The following is an 18,004-nucleotide window of genomic DNA, read 5'->3' as shown; positions in this document are numbered from 1 at the left end:
GGAGAAGGAGGGGGGGAGAGAGAGAGAGGGGGACGGAGAGAGAGAGAGGGAGGCAGGGATAGAGAGAGAAATAGAATGGACAGAGAATTAGAGTCTGAGAGAGAGAGAGAGAGAGAGAGAGAGAGAGAGAGAGAGAGAGAGAGAGAGAGAGAGAGAGAGAGAGAGAGAGAGAGAGAGAGAGAGAGAGGTTTTAAAAAGAGAGAGATAAGGACAGAGAGGGAGGGAGGGAGATAGAGAGGGAGAGGGAGAGAGAGAAAGAGAGGTTTAAAAGGGAGCCAGAGTGAGAGATGGGGACAGAGGAAGAGAGAGAGAAACATAGAATGACAGAGAGATACATTGAGAGAGAGAGAGAGAGAGAGAGAGAAAAAGAGGGAGTGAGGGAGGAAGAGAGAGAGAGAGAGAGAGAGAGAGAGAGAGAGAGAGAGAGAGAGAGAGAGAGAGAGAGAGAGAGAGAGAGAGAGAGAGAGAGAGAGAGAGAGAGAGAGAGAGAGAGAGAGAGAGAGAGAGAGAGAGAGAGAGAGAGAGATACATTGTGAGAGAGAGAGAGAGAAAAAGAGAGAGAAAAATAGGGAGTGAGGGAGGAAGAGAGAGAGAGAGAGAGAGAGAGAGAGAGAGAGAGAGAGAGAGAGAGAGAGAGAGAGAGAGAGAGAGAGAGAGAGAGAGAGAGAGAGAGAGAGAGAGAGAGAGAGAGAGAGGGGGACGGAGAGAGAGAGAGGGAGGCAGGGATAGAGAGAGAAATAGAATGGACAGAGAATTAGAGTCTGAGAGAGAGAGAGAGAGAGAGAGAGAGAGAGAGAGAGAGAGAGAGAGAGAGAGAGAGAGAGAGAGAGAGAGAGAGAGAGAGAGAGAGAGGTTTTAAAAAGAGAGAGATAAGGACAGAGAGGGAGGGAGGGAGATAGAGAGGGAGAGGGAGAGAGAGAAAGAGAGGTTTAAAAGGGAGCCAGAGTGAGAGATGGGGACAGAGGAAGAGAGAGAGAAACATAGAATGACAGAGAGATACATTGAGAGAGAGAGAGAGAGAGAGAGAGAAAAAGAGGGAGTGAGGGAGGAAGAGAGAGAGAGAGAGAGAGAGAGAGAGAGAGAGAGAGAGAGAGAGAGAGAGAGAGAGAGAGAGAGAGAGATACATTGTGAGAGAGAGAGAGAGAAAAAGAGAGAGAAAAATAGGGAGTGAGGGAGGAAGAGAGAGAGAGAGAGAGAGAGAGAGAGAGAGAGAGAGAGAGAGAGAGAGAGAGAGAGAGAGAGGGGGGGGGGGGGGGGGGGGGGCAGCCTTGGGCTCAGCCTTCAGAGGGTTCACTGGGCGGACATGTTGGGCCAAAGGAGTCCAAACACCCCAGGGGGCGTCAACAAGAACTCAGGGACATAAACCCCCCATCTGTTAGCTCACGTCAAAACACTGCAATGACATCACTCGCAAAAAACACACTTTCATACTTGGCTTTCAAGTGACGTATTTTTTTATATTTGTATTCTAATGTCTCATATCTTTAATTTTATATATTTTGTTATCTATTAAATACAAATATATACTTGAATAATATTTTACCAGCTTTTTTATGTATACATATTTTAAATATTTGAATGTATCTTGGAAGCAGTTGTTATTATTGTGGGCGATCAAGCACATTGCAAACTTTGTTTTACAAAGTGCGCCACACAATTACAGATTATTATTATTAAGAGTGGTTTGGGACACAGAAGATGATACAGGACCCTCGTAGCAACATAGTGCTCAGGGTTAGCCTATAGCCGCTAAACAAGCCTGTATTGATGGCTGGCCTGCTTGTTTGTTGTGTTGTGACAGTTTAACTGACAGAGGTCGGTCAACTGATCCATCTGAGGCACCCAGACCAGGTTCTGCTGGAGAAAGTCCTACTTGTCTCATCCTGTCGGGGGACACTGGTCACTGAGCTCCGTGGGTCATCAACTTCAGTTCACTCAACTTATTCGGTGATCTAATGGTGTTTGTGTGTGTATATGTTGTTGACCCCAACTTTATACAGAAACCTTTTATCATTTTTGTAAAAAAATAAATAAATGTATTCTCTTATTTACTTCACTCATGCAGTACTGATAAGTCATTACGTGCACAGAGGCGAATAAAGACACAAAATAACTGAGAATAAGAGAGAGAGAGAGAGAGAGAGAGAGAGAGAGAGAGAGAGAGAGAGAGAGAGAGAGAGAGAGAGAGAGAGAGAGAGAGAGAGAGAGAGAGAGAGAGAGGCAGCGAGGGAGAGTATGTGTGCTCTCTGTCAACATGTGTGAGTTTGCATATTTGCGTTTAATAAATGTTCATAACAGGAACCTCCAGAAATAACTTGTCCCTGGCCTTAGGGTCGAGCCCCATAAGAACTGATTAGTTTAGAGAAAGGGAGAGAGAGGGGAGAGAGAGAGGGAGAGAGAGAGAGAGAGAGAGAGAGAGAGAGAGAGAGAGAGAGAGAAGAGAAGAGAGAGAGAGAGAGAGAGAGAGAGAGAGAGAGAGAGAGAGAGAGAGAGAGAGAGAGAGAGGGAGGGAGGGAGAGAGAGACGGACAATGCAAGGAGGAAATTGAGGGAGACAGCGCACACAGAAACACACAGAAACACACACACACACACACACACACACACACACACACACACACACACACACACACACACACACACACACACACACACACACAATCACACAAACAAAGGAAGTGTGAAGCCGACAATTGTGCACCAAATGCCTGCCGACACCCTCCACCCTCTGGTGGAGTGATCTAGATCACAAAAGACACACACGCACACACACACAGACACACAGACACACACACACACACACACACACACACACACACACACACACACACACACACACACACACACACACACACAAGCACACGCAAGTCCACACACACACACACACACACACACACACACACACACACACACCCACACACATACACACGGATGCCATTTATCTCAATATGGATTGTCATAAGAATTACACACAGACATCTCCACTGGGAGTTCTGTATTGGGGGATTTACCCCAGCCTTCTACTGGTGGTTCCTCACCCCCCCACCCTGGTCATCCAGCACCTAACCCAGCAAATAATATCCCAGCTCAGCTGAATCTCTGAACCCTGGTAATAGTGTGAGATAGTGTCAGGTACCTCCCACCCAACGTCTTTTATAACAGACCAGGGAGTCAGACCAGGGAGGGAGACCAGCGAGGGAGACCAGGGAGGGAGACCAGCGAGGGAGACCAGGGAGGGAGGCCAGGGAGGGAGACCAGGACAGGAGACCAGCGAGGGAGACCAGGTAGGGAGACCAGCGAGGGAGACCAGGGAGGGAGGCCAGGGAGGGAGACCAGGACGGGAGACCAGGAAGTCAGACCAGGGATGGAGACCAGGGATGGAGACCATGGAGTCAGACCAGGGAGGGAGACCAGGGAGTCAGACCAGGGAGGGAGACCAGCGAGGGAGACCAGGGAGAGAGACCAGGGAGGGAGACCAGGGAGTCAGACCAGGGAGAGAGACCAGGGAGTCAGACCAGGGAGGGACACCATGGAGACCAGGGAGAGAGACCAGGGAGAGGGACCAGGGAGGGAGGCCAGGGAGGGAGACCAGGGAGGGAGACCAGGGAGGGAGACCAGCGAGGGAGACCAGGGAGAGAGACCAGGGATGGAGACCAGGGAGGGATACCAGGGAGGGAGACCAGGGAGGGAGACCAGGGAGGAAGACCAGGGAGGGAGACCAGAGAGGGAGACCAGGGTTCAGCCAAGGAAGCCACTGTAATCCCCCAAGGCCACCAGGGTGCTGGCAAGGCTACTGTACAGTAGATATTATTATTATTATTTTTTTTTTTATTAGTCAAGAATGTAGAGTCACACAGTGACACACACACACACACACACACACACACACACACACACACACACACACACACACACACACACACACACACACACACACACACACACACTCACACACAAACACAAACATAGACATGCAAAAACACACACATGCACACACACACCCAACACAGACAAAAGCCCACCCACACATACAAACACACAAACATACACACACACGCACGCACGCACGCACGCACGCACGCACGCACGCACACACACACACACACACACACACACACACACACACACACACACACACACATAGTACTGCTACTAAATGGTGAAATGCCCAACCAGCAGTGCGTACTGACACGGATGGCTAAGCACAACTCCAAAGGAATTATTGCAAGGGGAGAATTAACAGTGGCCACAGTATCGGAATATCTGGAATCTGATAAGATATTATGTGGAAACAGCCAAAATTCCTTCTTCCCACTTAGCTGGCAGTAAATCTGGCTGGTTTGTGGCTACAGGCATCTTAAAGGAGTTAAAAAACACGTTTCTGTTGCTAAACTTTACCATATGTGGACCCTCAGCTAAGGCGGTCAAATGTAAGAAATATTATGAGTTGTTGTTTAAGTGCTGGGGGAGGAATGTGATATAGGGGCTCAAATAATATACAAACAAATAAAATAGACACATACAGACACAGAACCACACATTCACCCTGCCTGGAGAAGAACTTTTATTGTCCAATAATTTCACAAAATCTCACCCGAAACCACATTTACCCCCCCCCCCCCCCCCCCAACACACACACACAAACCCACACACACCCCAATACCCACCCCCACACACACACACACAAACACACATGCACACACACATACACACACGTCCACCAACCCACACACACAAACACACCCACACATACACACCCATAACCACACAAACCCATTCACCCACACACACACACACACACACACACACACACACACACACACACACACACACACACACACACACACACACACACACACACCCACACACACATAAAACAGTTGCAGAAGCAAAGCCCGCTGCTCATATTTTTCCCGTTAGTCATGCGTTGGATTTCTCATTAGGGACGGATCATCCTATGGAGGAGGGGGGAGGGAGCAGGGAGGCTCTGAGGTCAAAGGGCAGATGGACCCTTGAGATGAGGAGAAATATCTTGGAGGGGGGGAACTGAGTATGAAAATGTCGTATTTGGGGGACTTTACGGCGACACACGCTGCACAGCCGGGGCAGCACGACGTAGGGACGTATGCGTCCCAGGGGGGGGGGAGATGTGCCAGTGTGCTGTCTGGGAGAGGAGAAACCGCTCAGAGCGCTGGCACGGGGAAGAGATGGAGCTGACGCAAAAGGGAATCACATCAAGTGAAAACCGTCCAGAGAGGCTCAGGGGTGTGTCACCGACGTGCTCCAGCCGAATGACGGCATAGAACGACCTGTTCTCATACGCTGTCACCCCCACTCTCTTCTTTCAACCCGCCCTCTGGTCCGTTCACTCTCCTGTCCGCAACTGCACAAAAGCAACCAAGCTAAAGTGAACATCTGGATTTGTCATCGCTTTGTTACATCTAAACCCCTGTTTCTGTTTTGGCTCCATCGGGGGAAAAAAGCTTAATGCTAAATATTAGAACGGATTGGAATCAGTCCCAGAGGAGTAGCGGAGGTTGAGTGTTTGAGCTCTGGACATGGAAGCGGCTCCCCTGTATGTTGAGAACAGAGCGTTCACCCGCTCCTCTGAGAACAGAACGTTAAGCCTGCCTCTGGGCTCAGATTATCACGGCCCTTCATCCGTCTACGGCTGGGCTTCCACCAGTCTTTGGTTCAGCTCAGTCATCATTGCTACAGTCAGTATTAAGAGACGTGTTTTAGCCCAAAATAGACAGAAAAAGCATAATAATGATGATACATTTATAGTACCACCCTCTATAGCGCACACATTGTCAATTGGTAATATGTAGCTAATGGTTATTAGTAGCTACTACAAATTATCTTTATCTGACTGGTGCTTTGCTGCTGTAAAACTGTGACCTCATGGGTACAAAAAAACAATTTGCCATCTCATCAATTTAATCTCAACGTAGTTGTAAATGCGCTCTAGTGGATATTTCATAAACATTTGATAGGAGAATATGCAATTGTTCCATGTTTGCGCGCGCGTCTCCCGAGCAGGGAACCACTGTCCAGTTGTGAGTGTGCGAAAAACTGCCATATTAAACATAGAACAAATCAACATTTCCGAATCTGCTATCTGATGGCCGAAAAACATTTATGTCTGTGTTAAAGTTAAATTAATATTAACTGTATCGATCGGATTTAATCATATCTCACCGGATTGTTAAAACATTGAATCGAATCCCATCTAATTATTCTATATTAAAAAGTATCGTCCCTGAATCATATCGTAGCGCAGATACGTCGGATCATCCTAAAGGAGAGATGCACACCCCTGATACAAGGCCGTGCTCGTCAGACCACATATGAACTTCCCCTAATAACGCTTTTCTAAGAATTGTTAAAGGTCTTCTGAGCAGAACCAAAGGTTTGGCAGTTGAAAAATGAGGCCAGCCCTGTGGCTTCCAAAGAACAAACAGACAATCATGTAGTGTTCTTTCGTAATGCATGGAAATGTTCAGAGTTGTTTGGGAGACCTCAACAATTCATCTCCAGATTAATTTCTGTCCAAACAGGGTTTACCAAATGGCCATGTGTGTTCTGCTTCAGCGTTAATTATAAGCCAAAATTAATGATAAAAATAGCCTAAACTATCATATTCCTACCCTGTTCTCATGACCCTCACGCCTCACCCAACAAAAGTTTTGTTATAATGTAAGTTATTTTGTCCCGCTTAGTGCGCTAATGTCTCTTTTTCTGATGTGTTCTCTAAAACCAGGAATGTTGACTCAAATGGAGATGCTTCATTGTGAAATTTAATTTTAAAGGTTGGAAAGAGAGAATAATTCTCCTCCGAATCCAATCCAAAAAGTAGTGCAGCGGTATGCTTAACAGTCTACACAATCTTTACTTGCTGAAACTTCATGTATTAGCTTGTTGTACTGGTATGTTACATTAGATTGTGGCAGATATGTTTTATCTGTTTGTTCTGTAATAAATAGTGCAGTGGCCAGGGCGTTAGGTTCTGGGTTCGATCTCCAATGTCTGCAACCTAACCAAAAGGCATGTCTGACCAAGAAGCCCTAAACGCTTCTCTTCAAATACATGGATCTGATTTCACTCTATGTAGCTTTGAACAAAGGCATCTGCTGAATCACTAAATGCTTATTTTATAGTGTCCTATTGCTATTTAGGGTGGCCATTATCAGTGGCACTGCTAAATAACAGACAACAGACAGACAGGCCAGAGACAGGGAGAGGGAAGGCGGGAGAGACAGGGAGAGGGAAGGCGGGAGAGACTTCCCTTCCTCAGAATTTTGGGAGACTGACATCATGCCGAGTAAGGGCGGGGTTTGCATGGAAACATGTGCTCTGTGGTAGTTATCATATGTGCCAAACATGTGCCAGCCTCCTCTCAACACCAATAAATCAGAAGGGGCCCTGGTGCGAGGTCGGACTTTCACCAGAATCAGTCCTCCTGCGGGGGCCATTTTGAGTGAGGAGGGATATTTGAACTCAAACGAGGAAGAAGAGAGTCAGGGTTGACAGTTTGGCTAGAACATCAGAGGAATGTAACCAGGAACTGCCTCTGATGTTGATTCTTCGGATAGTTCTGTGGTGTTTTCAACAGTTGGTAATTGCATTTGAAATCTTTTAACATTTTCCGATCCTGCAACCTTAATATGATCCTCACCATGGCTAACCTAATATGCATACATAATCCTTGGAAAACAGCCTCATCGTACAGATGTAATGACGCCAAGTAAGCTGTCTTACTAGTTATTTGGCGGTCTTTCTCAATAGCTGTGTCGGTAGCTAGTTGTTTGCATTAGAAGCAAGTTTTAAAGACTCTTTCCACCGAACTTCCAGAGGGCAGACACTGCTGCCCTCTACTCTTGTATTTCCTCCTCTGTTTGGAGTAGCCATGGAGTTCCATACGCGTGGGGCGGTGGAATTCCAGAGAAAGAGAAGCGTCTGTCCGAATCCATCCCTGACCAGAGCCTCTCGGCGAGTAACTCAGGAAGTTAATGTCTTCGCTAACCTCGACCTCTGACCTGGGCTGAACTATAACCTGGGGGGAGCCACGTGACCAAACATTCCATCTGTTACAAACATAAAGTAGGCACACTTTTTTTCATTGTGAAATGTAAAACGTATGTACATATTTGATCTATATGCTTCCTTTGTAGGCTACCGATCCTATTATTTAATTTTTTTTAATTATTGTCTTGCTATGTCTCACATGATGGTCTTTTAAATGTCTTCATAATTAGATTCACATTACTTTATAGAGCACTTTGAAATGTGATTGTGTTTGGAGGGTGCTATATTAAGGAACCTAAATCATATTTATTCCAGTTGGGGGCCATTGCAAATGGTTAAGAATTTAGGAACCATATCATTCTAAATGTACCTCATGATCTTCTACAGAGTCTAATTCTTTCATTGTGTCCAAAATAAATGCACAATTCCTAACATGAATTTAAACATGGGGCCTCTGTGTGAGAACACTGCCTGAGGTTGTACATTTCATGAGGTTTCAAGTGGTCTGGACACATAGTCATAGTAAAATATTAGCAAAGAGATACTTCATTCAATGCTTCTTTCTGTGTCCATTGTTTATTCAAGTTGTTCTAACATGTTATATGATTAAAGGGCAAGTTCCCTGCTTAACCCTTAGCAGGTTTAATTCCCCATTATTTACAGCTATTCAAAAAGCTATTTTTAATAGTGCCTGAGGCTTTTCTTTGGCTTTGGCTTCACCAGAGTGAAGCCAAAGAAAGTAGGTTTTTTACCAGGCTGACCTTATCACACAGATTCAAACATACAAGGAAACAGATGGAGTGCTTTGGAGAGACGTTTTTGGACATCAGGAAGGTGTATGTGTATTTGTGTTTTGGTGCGTGTGTGCGTGTATGTGTGTGAACATCAGTGTATAATTTATAGGCAGATCGATTAAACTTCAGTAAAAAGGCGAATAATATAAATAGAAAGACAATAAAATAAAATAAACCTCTGTAGCAACAACTTTGTGTGTGTGTGTATGCGTGGACACATGCACAAGGGCCACACTTTAAAGATTTGTAGAGATTTTCCTGTATGCTTGGATTGGAATTTCACATGTATGTTAAGGCATGTTCACGTGTATCTTAAAGAGCACCTATTATGCTTTTTCGACTTTTATGACCTATAAACCTTGTTATAATGATTTATGGTCATGTTTAACCATACTAAAGTGTCAAATAATGACGTTCATGCATTTAGTCGTATTCCCTTCTGACCGTCTGGGCCGGGTGGCTGTGCAGAGCGCTAAACACTAGGGACGCCGGTCGCGATTCACTTGTTCAAATTTCCGGGATTTGTCTACGTAGAACAATCCGGATTTTCCATGTATGGTAATGCTGCAAAATGCTTCTCCGGAAGGTAACCAATCACAACAGAGTGGGGTTGGCAGGAGGGGGGCGAGGGGGGCGGAGAAGGACGAAGCCGAGTGTTGACAGAGAATGCTATAAGCGCCCAGATGAGAGGAAGAGTTTCCTGAAAATCTGCATCGTTTTCTGGGCTGTGATTCATGTCAGGTTGCTCTAGGAGTCATTAATAAGAAATTAAGACCAGAAAAGTAGCATAATAGGAGATCTTTAAAGATGGCTGAGCAGTATCTCACGTGCAGGACGCTGAGGCAGGCAGGACTTAGGGACTATAGTCTTTATTAGTTTATGGTATTAAATAGTGTAGCTGTGCTGGAATAATATGAAGAGGTAGTTATGTAGTTGAAATATATGTTTCCTACATACATTGCTTCTTACAACTGAAAAAACATTGCATTCAAATATAACATTCATGAACTATATTTCATGCTGCAAATGGCCTTTTACAATGCTGGTCAGCACAGCCATATATAGAAAAGTAGAAAGTAGTGTAACTACCTCAACTCAGCACTTTTATCTCCTTCTCTCTTGATACATATATATATAAATCTTCCACTGCCTCTGTCGATCTCTCCTACAGGCTGCAGCCAGTTCATTGGCTAAACATACATAAAAACACTGAGTAGGCCGCCGTGTAGGGTTTTAAAAGTGTGTGTGAGTGTATTTGGGTGAGGTGGGTCGATGGGGGACAGGAGATACGGTCCGGGCTACAACCCCCCCTACCCTCCTCTAGGGTCCCCCAGGGGCTGTATCTGAACTGTGGTGGGTGGGGGTTTGGGACAGCTGGGGGGGGGGGGGGCCTAAGCCCTTCCATCTGGAGGAGGGTAGAAATTACCCTTATCTCCATCACGTCTGATTATTATTACATTGGTCGGCCTCGCTCTCCCTGGGTCCTCCCACTGTGGAGGGGGGATGGAACCTGGGAGGAACACCGTGGAGGTTGAGTTTGGATCCGATCTAAACGTAGGGAGTGATTGATGGAAAATGCATCCTTGCTACCTCCCATCGGGCTGTGCATCACAGAGCAACTGAAGTGTACGATTAGTGACGATTGCCATGGAATTCTCAATCCAGCAGCCAATCAGCATTCTTTCTCATTGCTGCATTTATGAGTCAAACTAAATGAATCATTGTAGAAAGCACTCTACAATGACATCTAATGTAAAGTGTTTCATCAGCCAAGAGCCGATAAAAAAAGCAAACAGCAGATAAGGTCTCTAAATTGAATGCTAGCTAATTCAATAATAAGAACATTAGATGTTGCCAGTTTGGTATAACTGTAAGCTTTCATTGAAGAGAGACGACTCACATGATGCAGACGCTCAAACACAGCAGTTGGTTTTCTGCCTCTAAACAATGAGCCTCCCTTTCCTCAAAGACAAGCGACTTCTTGTGATCCCCAGCAGAGACAGTGTGACCAGAGAGAGCTCAAACCAAGCCTTTGTTTCCCCGGGTAGAAAAAATATTCAGGAGGTTCTGAAGAGCCCTGGCACAAGGTACGAAAACAGCTCTGTGTCCCCAATGGGAATTCGATGCGTTCCTGACAGCCGTAATGAAGGCTTCCAGGCGGAATCTTCTTAGCACAACACAGCAACAGATACGCCCCAAGCTGTTATGTTGACGAGCCAAATGAGAGACAATCTGTGTCCTGATTCGATAGCGGGCCCAGTCTGAATGGCTCACAAGACACCAACACTGACCCTGGAGAAAGAAAAGTCAGCGGAAGCAAAGGCAGAGTGTGTTCAGCATTCATTACGTTTGGTGCTACTTGAGAAGGCGGCCATTATTGACACACACAACACAAGTATCACATACTATATAGGAGGGCATGAACCCTAGTCGTCTCACCACTTTGGGCGCAATCAAACCCAACTTCTATTTTGAGACGAACGCACGCTATAACATTCCAAGAATGCCTAGTTTAGGACATTCTGTACTGATCGTTTGGCACTTTGACCTTGGCTGCCACTGAATGGTAAACATTGTGTTCAGCGTAGTGGATGGGCTTGTTTGTGACCTGTCAGGGCATTTATTCAGAAAAAATGAATGACACACACTGTCTTCATTGACCCCGACCCTCGCCAAACACATAGAGAAAACACACACAGTCACACACACACAAACAGACTGAATGGGCCTTACATCGTCAAAGTGTCACTTAGCCCCAATGCTAACAAGAAACGCTTCAGTGCTTGCGTTTGAGGGGCTGAAGTTAGCGACTAGAGGGGCAAAGGGTGACCACATCTGGCCGTTGGTCCAGAATCCAGCCATTCAGGATGACATGGGGGTCGGGACCCCTAAGTGACTAAGAGGTGAAAGGTCAGCAGCAGTACCTTTCTATCAGAAGAAATGAATGTTGGGAGGCTGGCCATCCACTCAAAAGAGCTTTGTTGGTCTTTGTCAGGGAGGGAACAGAATCAAGGTTTAATACAGAGCCACTTGCTAGTCTTTTTGTTGAAATAATAGCCCAAACCTATCAATGCAAACACAGGAGTCTATATCAACATCGTAAGTGATACATCGCTTTACATTTACAATGACATTAAGTTCAGTACATTGCACGTTTCATTCAAGATGGCTGCCGAGCAGCAACCCACAGCGCTGAAAGAAAAGATGACCTCTGAAAATGACAACGAGTGATGAATCGCAATCTTGCCTTGACTCAGGCCTTTTGAAGAGAAAATGCCCAGAGGTATGTCCTGCCCCGTCCTTAGAAGTCCAACTGCCCCCACTTGATGGATTTTTGCGAGGGCCGTTAATACCCGCAGACTTCAAGCTAAATCCAAGCTAAGTAACAATCAAGCTGACATCTTTACTGCCGACCTCCGACCTGGATGCAGTGTATGATGTATATTTACGATCCATTCATAGAGATGAACACTCTCACAGTGTAGGACTGCCTTTTGAACCACCTGCATCACCCGGTCTTTCCCTGCTTGTCTTGTCAAGCACCATGTTGAAAGCTGATGGAAATATGAGCAGAGTGTACACCTAGCTGTAGGTGACCCCTCCTCCCCCTTTTTAGTAATCAGACAGAGTGCCTGAAGGGGTGACCTGGATGGGTTGAGCTGGAGGTCACTCTCTACCCCCTATCGCCCTACTTAGAGTCCTTTAGCTTCTGAGTCCGTTAAGTGGCACTCAAATAGTTGACTTGTTTGACTGGCAGGGAAACATTGGACTGACTTTTGACTGGCAGGACTAATGAAATTGTTCACAAGATAACGTCAAATGGACAAACGTGGTAGCAGATGGAGGAGACAGAAGAGGAAAGATAGCAGGCCCGGAGGGTTCAGAGCAAGAGGCCGTCCGATTGATGTCCAATATTTCTCCCAGCTTTCACTGGAATATGCGAGGTAGGTATGAGCAGGTAATGTCACCCGGGCGAAGACAAGGGCCATAACGGCCTGCACAACACCTACGCTGTCGACTTCATACCACAAAGGATACCTTACAAACGTGTGTGTAAACTCTATTCCATTCTGCTTTAGAACAGCTTTTCATATGTTAAACACCTTAGCTTCAACAACTGGTCTCAGGTAGACGTGAAACAATCAAAGAACGGCTCTTGTTCAACAGTACTTCCTGTATTTTTATGCCTTATTTTACCCTTACTTTTTTTCTTTCTCCTGCAGTCTCAATGACCCCAGTGATAGTAGGAAGAACCAGGTCCCCCTAATCCTCCATATAAATCTCGAGCAACCCCAAAAATGAAAGTTGACAAGACTCAAAGAGTGTGAGAGCCAGCTTTCTGGCATGTGACCTCTCTGGTCCTTGTGAGAGATTATGTTGGTGTATAAATATTTAGGCGTGCGTATCCACCCCATGTTAAAAGTAGGCTATAATGTCTCCTTGGCATATGGTTACTTGGATACGGGGAAAGAGGAATCTTAATGGGGAGATAACTGCCTCTGGATGACATGTGTTGGACGCCCGGGCCGCACGGGAGAGGCTGGGTCAGGGAGTTTGTGCTGTGTTAGAGCAGCACATCGGGGAATAACTATGTTGGTTTTAAAGGGCTCCTATTCAATCACCAGGTGTGATGTTGGTGCAGCCATTCAAAATACACCCCATGGCCACGTCAAAAAAGAGGGGGTGTCAACCTATGGATGGACCAACGTTCCAGTTGGTTACAGTCTACTGCAGGGGTGGGTAAAAAAAATTCATTGGGGGCAACATAAGACATTTCCAAATGCCTTTGAGGGCATAGGAAATTGTTTCATGCCTTAACCATTAGATTGTATTATAGGAAATATATTGCTGTAACTCTTAAGCATTTGTAATTAAAAGTCACTCCAAATTAACGTGAATAAAATCATTTTATTCACCATGTGTACAACAGAATTACAGATTGTACAGTTTGGTTTACAAATAACTACGTCTATATTTTTAAACCTATCTGTATCTGTAACAAGTGCAATGAACTTGAACAGTGCATCCACATTTGATAATGTAGGGTAGGCATTACAACCCACACACATAGAAAAAGTGCTCAGTGGGCTTGAAAGTGCACTGAAGTCAGGTGTAACTCCTGATGTGGCTAAGCACAGCACATCTGACAGATGTTTATCACTGCGAGCAGATCTGGATCGGGAATTGTTGTTTTTCATCCATGAGAAAGTTGAATGAAACTTGCTAAACAACCAAATGCTCCTTCTCCAGATCACGTGCACCAGCAATTTCATAATAAAAGCCCTTCACCTTTTTTTATATTTAACTGCTTACAAGCACGTTTTTACAATAAAAGTTGTATAAATAAATAGATTTATTAAATGAATTATTAAGTCTATAATTAATTCTGAGTGGCCTGCGAGATCCCAGGTGGTCCGGTGGTAAGTTTATCTATCAGTCATACATCTTGGGGGGACACTCCCATGCGGGATGTCACTACACAGGGTCGATTTTGAAATGGCTCATGGTGGCAACATCCCATCTTGTGGTAAATCATTTGTCCTGTAGAAAAACAACTCTGGCCCTTACCTTGTTTGTTTGTGTAAATGTCCACGATTGTAGTAAGCAATAAGTGACGATGGCATGCAGAAGTTTGATGTTTCCAGTGTTGTGACAGTTGTTTGGCATTTTGGAGGACACCCATCTGTTTGGGTTCTCTTTAGAAGAATCACATTGGAGTATTTAACACGTCATGGTGTCCAGTTGAATACCTGCATGCCCTGTTGTCAAATCAGTCAGGGAATTCACTATGACAACTTTAAGATGCTTTCTTAAGATAAATTGCATGAGTAGGCATCCACAGAAAACCAAACATTTACTAATAAAAGTAGTAAAACTAACCAAATGTTGCAAGGGATGACATTATAAGTACATGGTGAGTTAATCATAAACCAAACAACACAAGCACGAGGCCTCACCGCCAACCTCTTGGTTTGGATTGGATTAATACATTCAAGATGGCCGCCACTAAAAGCACAGGAAATTAATGGGTAAACAAACAGCAGGAGACCGCGGACCCCACGGGACCGTGAGGTCACTAGGGATGAGATGAGGGCTTTAACGGGGCCACTAAAGCGTCCTCTAAGCACCCATCTGGAATGGATTCTGGTGGAATGTGTTGTATGTTTTCCGAGTAATCACCCGCCAAACACGGGTCACCCTGCATCAAGCCGCAACTTTCAATGTATTCTTGTAAGCTATACAAGAAAATAAGGGGTTCATTTCAGATTCAGTGGGACGCAATACCGTACATAGGAAACTAAGGCTATTCATATACATACATACGCCTATACCCTTGCACACACACACACACACACACACACACACACACACACACACACACACACACACACACACACACACACACACACACACACACACACACACACACACACACACACACACACACACACCCCAGTAAGCAGCTTTCTGAGCTCTAGTCCCCACCCAGTGTGATGGGTGCTCAGTGCCTGTGGAGGCTTATTTCCCGTCACCGTGGGGGGGGTGGGCATGAGTCCCTGACCGCTTTGTGCCGATGTTTCCGGCTCCACTCACCCTCAGCCAAGTCCACCCTGAAAGCCTGAAGTGATTAGGAACTGCAGTAGCGCTGTTTTATCACGGCTGATATTCTGACTCAAAGTAAAAGCCCTGTCGGAGTGATCCTGGCGAGCTGACTCTTGGTTTGGTGTGTTTCTGTTTAAACCAGGTGTAACACCTGGTCCTCCTTAATCCCTGTTTCCAATATGTTGCAAAGTCAAGTTGTACTATTTTAATAAAAAGGAATTTCAATTCTGGGAATGAAACGGGTTCAGGTTCATTCAAAAGCGAACGCAGGGGAAGAAATTGGCAGCGGTATAGAGGAATCACAAAAGCCGGTGAATGACAACGAGAGGGAGCGCGAGGTTGACGTACAGGGAGACAGAGAAAGCCGCAGGACGGAGCGAGGGTGAGGGAGACGTGGGGAGTGGGCGAGAGAGTTGTTCTTACAAGCTTGAGGGAACCCATTGAGAGAGTGAGTGTGAAGAAGAGGGAAAGTGGGGAAAGGTATTGAAAGAGCGGTAGAGAGCCGCAGCGAGGAGAGGGGGGGGGGGGGGGGGGGGAACCAAAGTAAACAAGTCGGTCCTGAACGGTCGAGTCATCGGGTTTAACACAACATTCCTCTGCACTCGCAGAACAAGCTGCCTTGTGAGTTTTCCGAGCTGCGGGAACAAGGGGCCTCCACAGCCTTGAAGAGCCACTCTGTTGAAGGCCTCTCCTCTCCAGAAGTTGCAGGCCTCACGCACATCTCTCGCCCACCGACACACCGCTCAAGCTTGAGGGCTTCAAGACCTGCCAAGATCTGTGTGTGTGTTCGGGCGTGGTTGCTTTTAGGGGGCGTTGAAAGCCCCCTACTCTTCTGCTCACTAGTAGGATCTGTTTTATTATTGAACAAGACGGTGTGGTGATTAGGGCTGTTTGAAACCCCAATTTGGGGTCCCCTTAGGCTGGCCTAAAAAATCTGCTGTCTACCGGTATCATCATTTAGCAAGACACCCCCCCACCCGTTACCCCCTCACTGCTCCTGAATGACTTGAATCTAAAATAAAGAATCTTGCGAAAATACAAGCGAGTGTACTTACGCAGGGTTGCGTCTATTTCCGTCCCGCTATGCCTGCTGAAGAACAAACAGCCCATGCAGTCATCGTATTTGTTCTGAAACATCTGCGGTTTGCAACAGCGAAGCAGTAGACGTGAACTGAACTCAGCAGGAGCTGCGAGCAAAACCACACCGCCCCACAAAACCATGAGAAGAAATAACCAGAGGAACACAGGAGCACACACTAAACCATGAGTAGGAATAACCAGAGGAACACAGGACACTAAATCATGAGTAGAAATAACCAGAGGAACACAGGACAATAAACCATGACTGGTTGTTACCAGAGGAAGACAGGAGCAGATTGGAATAGAACATAGAAAGAACACTGAAATAATCAAATGTTTTCGACCCCTAATGTCCCCCTATTCCCCAATAAGTCAATGAGCAAGGTTCCTAACCCCTAGCTAACCCCTATCTGACCAATATAAATCCCTGCAATTCCCTTTTAATGAAAGCCTCTGCTTTACGACTAAACAGTAACATTGCACTATCCTTTCACGTCAGATAGAAAGTGAAAACAGTGCAACAACATATTAGGCACTGGCGCGTCTCCTGCAGCCGCTCATAAAATATGGAAAGGCCGCTATAAATAGAATCATAAAGGGAGCCACCAAGGCTCAACGTGACAGCACACTGTTAGCAGTAACCTGCATGTCTTTCTTTCTTTGCAGATGCCACTGCATGATGTGAAATCCGCGGCATCAGAGAACCAAGGAGGCCGTACATGGCAAAGGCAGATGGATAGATAAAGAAAAGGGTGTGGTGAAGCTAACATTAGCTCCTGCCAATGGCAGATTGAATTACGATACAGAAATTCTGAGCTTGTTCAGAAGATCTTTCCACTCTGGCAGGTCAAAATAAAACCTTGGTAGCAGGTGTAAACTTTGGAGTCTGAGGATGTGGTTATCTGTGTCATGAGCCAACCAAGAAAGGGATGTCACCAGAACATTAACATGTTTACCAGGAACACATGTTGTTGTTGTTGTCTGATGTGTTATTACAACCGCAACCTCATACTCCCTGGAGCCAGCTCAGAAAGACTCAAGGATAAGACAATAATTGCTAACAGATCAACAGCATAGCAAGGCCACCTTGTGTGGTTCAAATAGTATTAGAAGGCCCAACCCACCTGAAAGCAGTCGAAGAATTTTAAACCAGAACTATCAGAGGTAAAGAAGCCAAACCTTAAAGCAGTAGAAGGTTTTTAAACCAGACCTATCACAGGTAAGAAAGCACAAACTTAAAGCAGTAGAAGGTTTTTAAACCAGACCTATCACAGGTAAGAAAGCACAAGCTTAAAGCAGTAGAAGGTTTTTAAACCAGACCTATCACAGGTAAGAAAGCACAAGCTTAAAGCAGTAGAAGGATTTTAAACCAGACCTATCACAGGTAAGAAAGCACAAGCTTAAAGCAGTAGAAGGTTTTTAAACCAGACCTATCACAGGTAAGGAAGCAGAACCTTAATGCAGAAGGATGTTTTTCAACCAGACCTATCACAGGTAAAG

At 45.5% G+C, this 18,004-nt stretch overlaps 1 protein-coding gene across 1 annotated transcript in view; it reads right to left on the bottom strand.

Annotated features, from left to right (window-relative positions):
- Window positions 1-18,004, bottom strand: part of dlc1 (DLC1 Rho GTPase activating protein) — a 100,629-nt gene that overhangs the window by 38,474 nt on the left and 44,151 nt on the right. The window lies entirely within an intron of this gene.

Source organism: Gadus morhua, chromosome 3 (assembly GCF_902167405.1).
Source record: "Gadus morhua chromosome 3, gadMor3.0, whole genome shotgun sequence".
Lineage (NCBI taxonomy): Eukaryota > Metazoa > Chordata > Actinopteri > Gadiformes > Gadidae > Gadus > Gadus morhua.
This window is presented reverse-complemented; position numbering and strand designations above follow the sequence as displayed.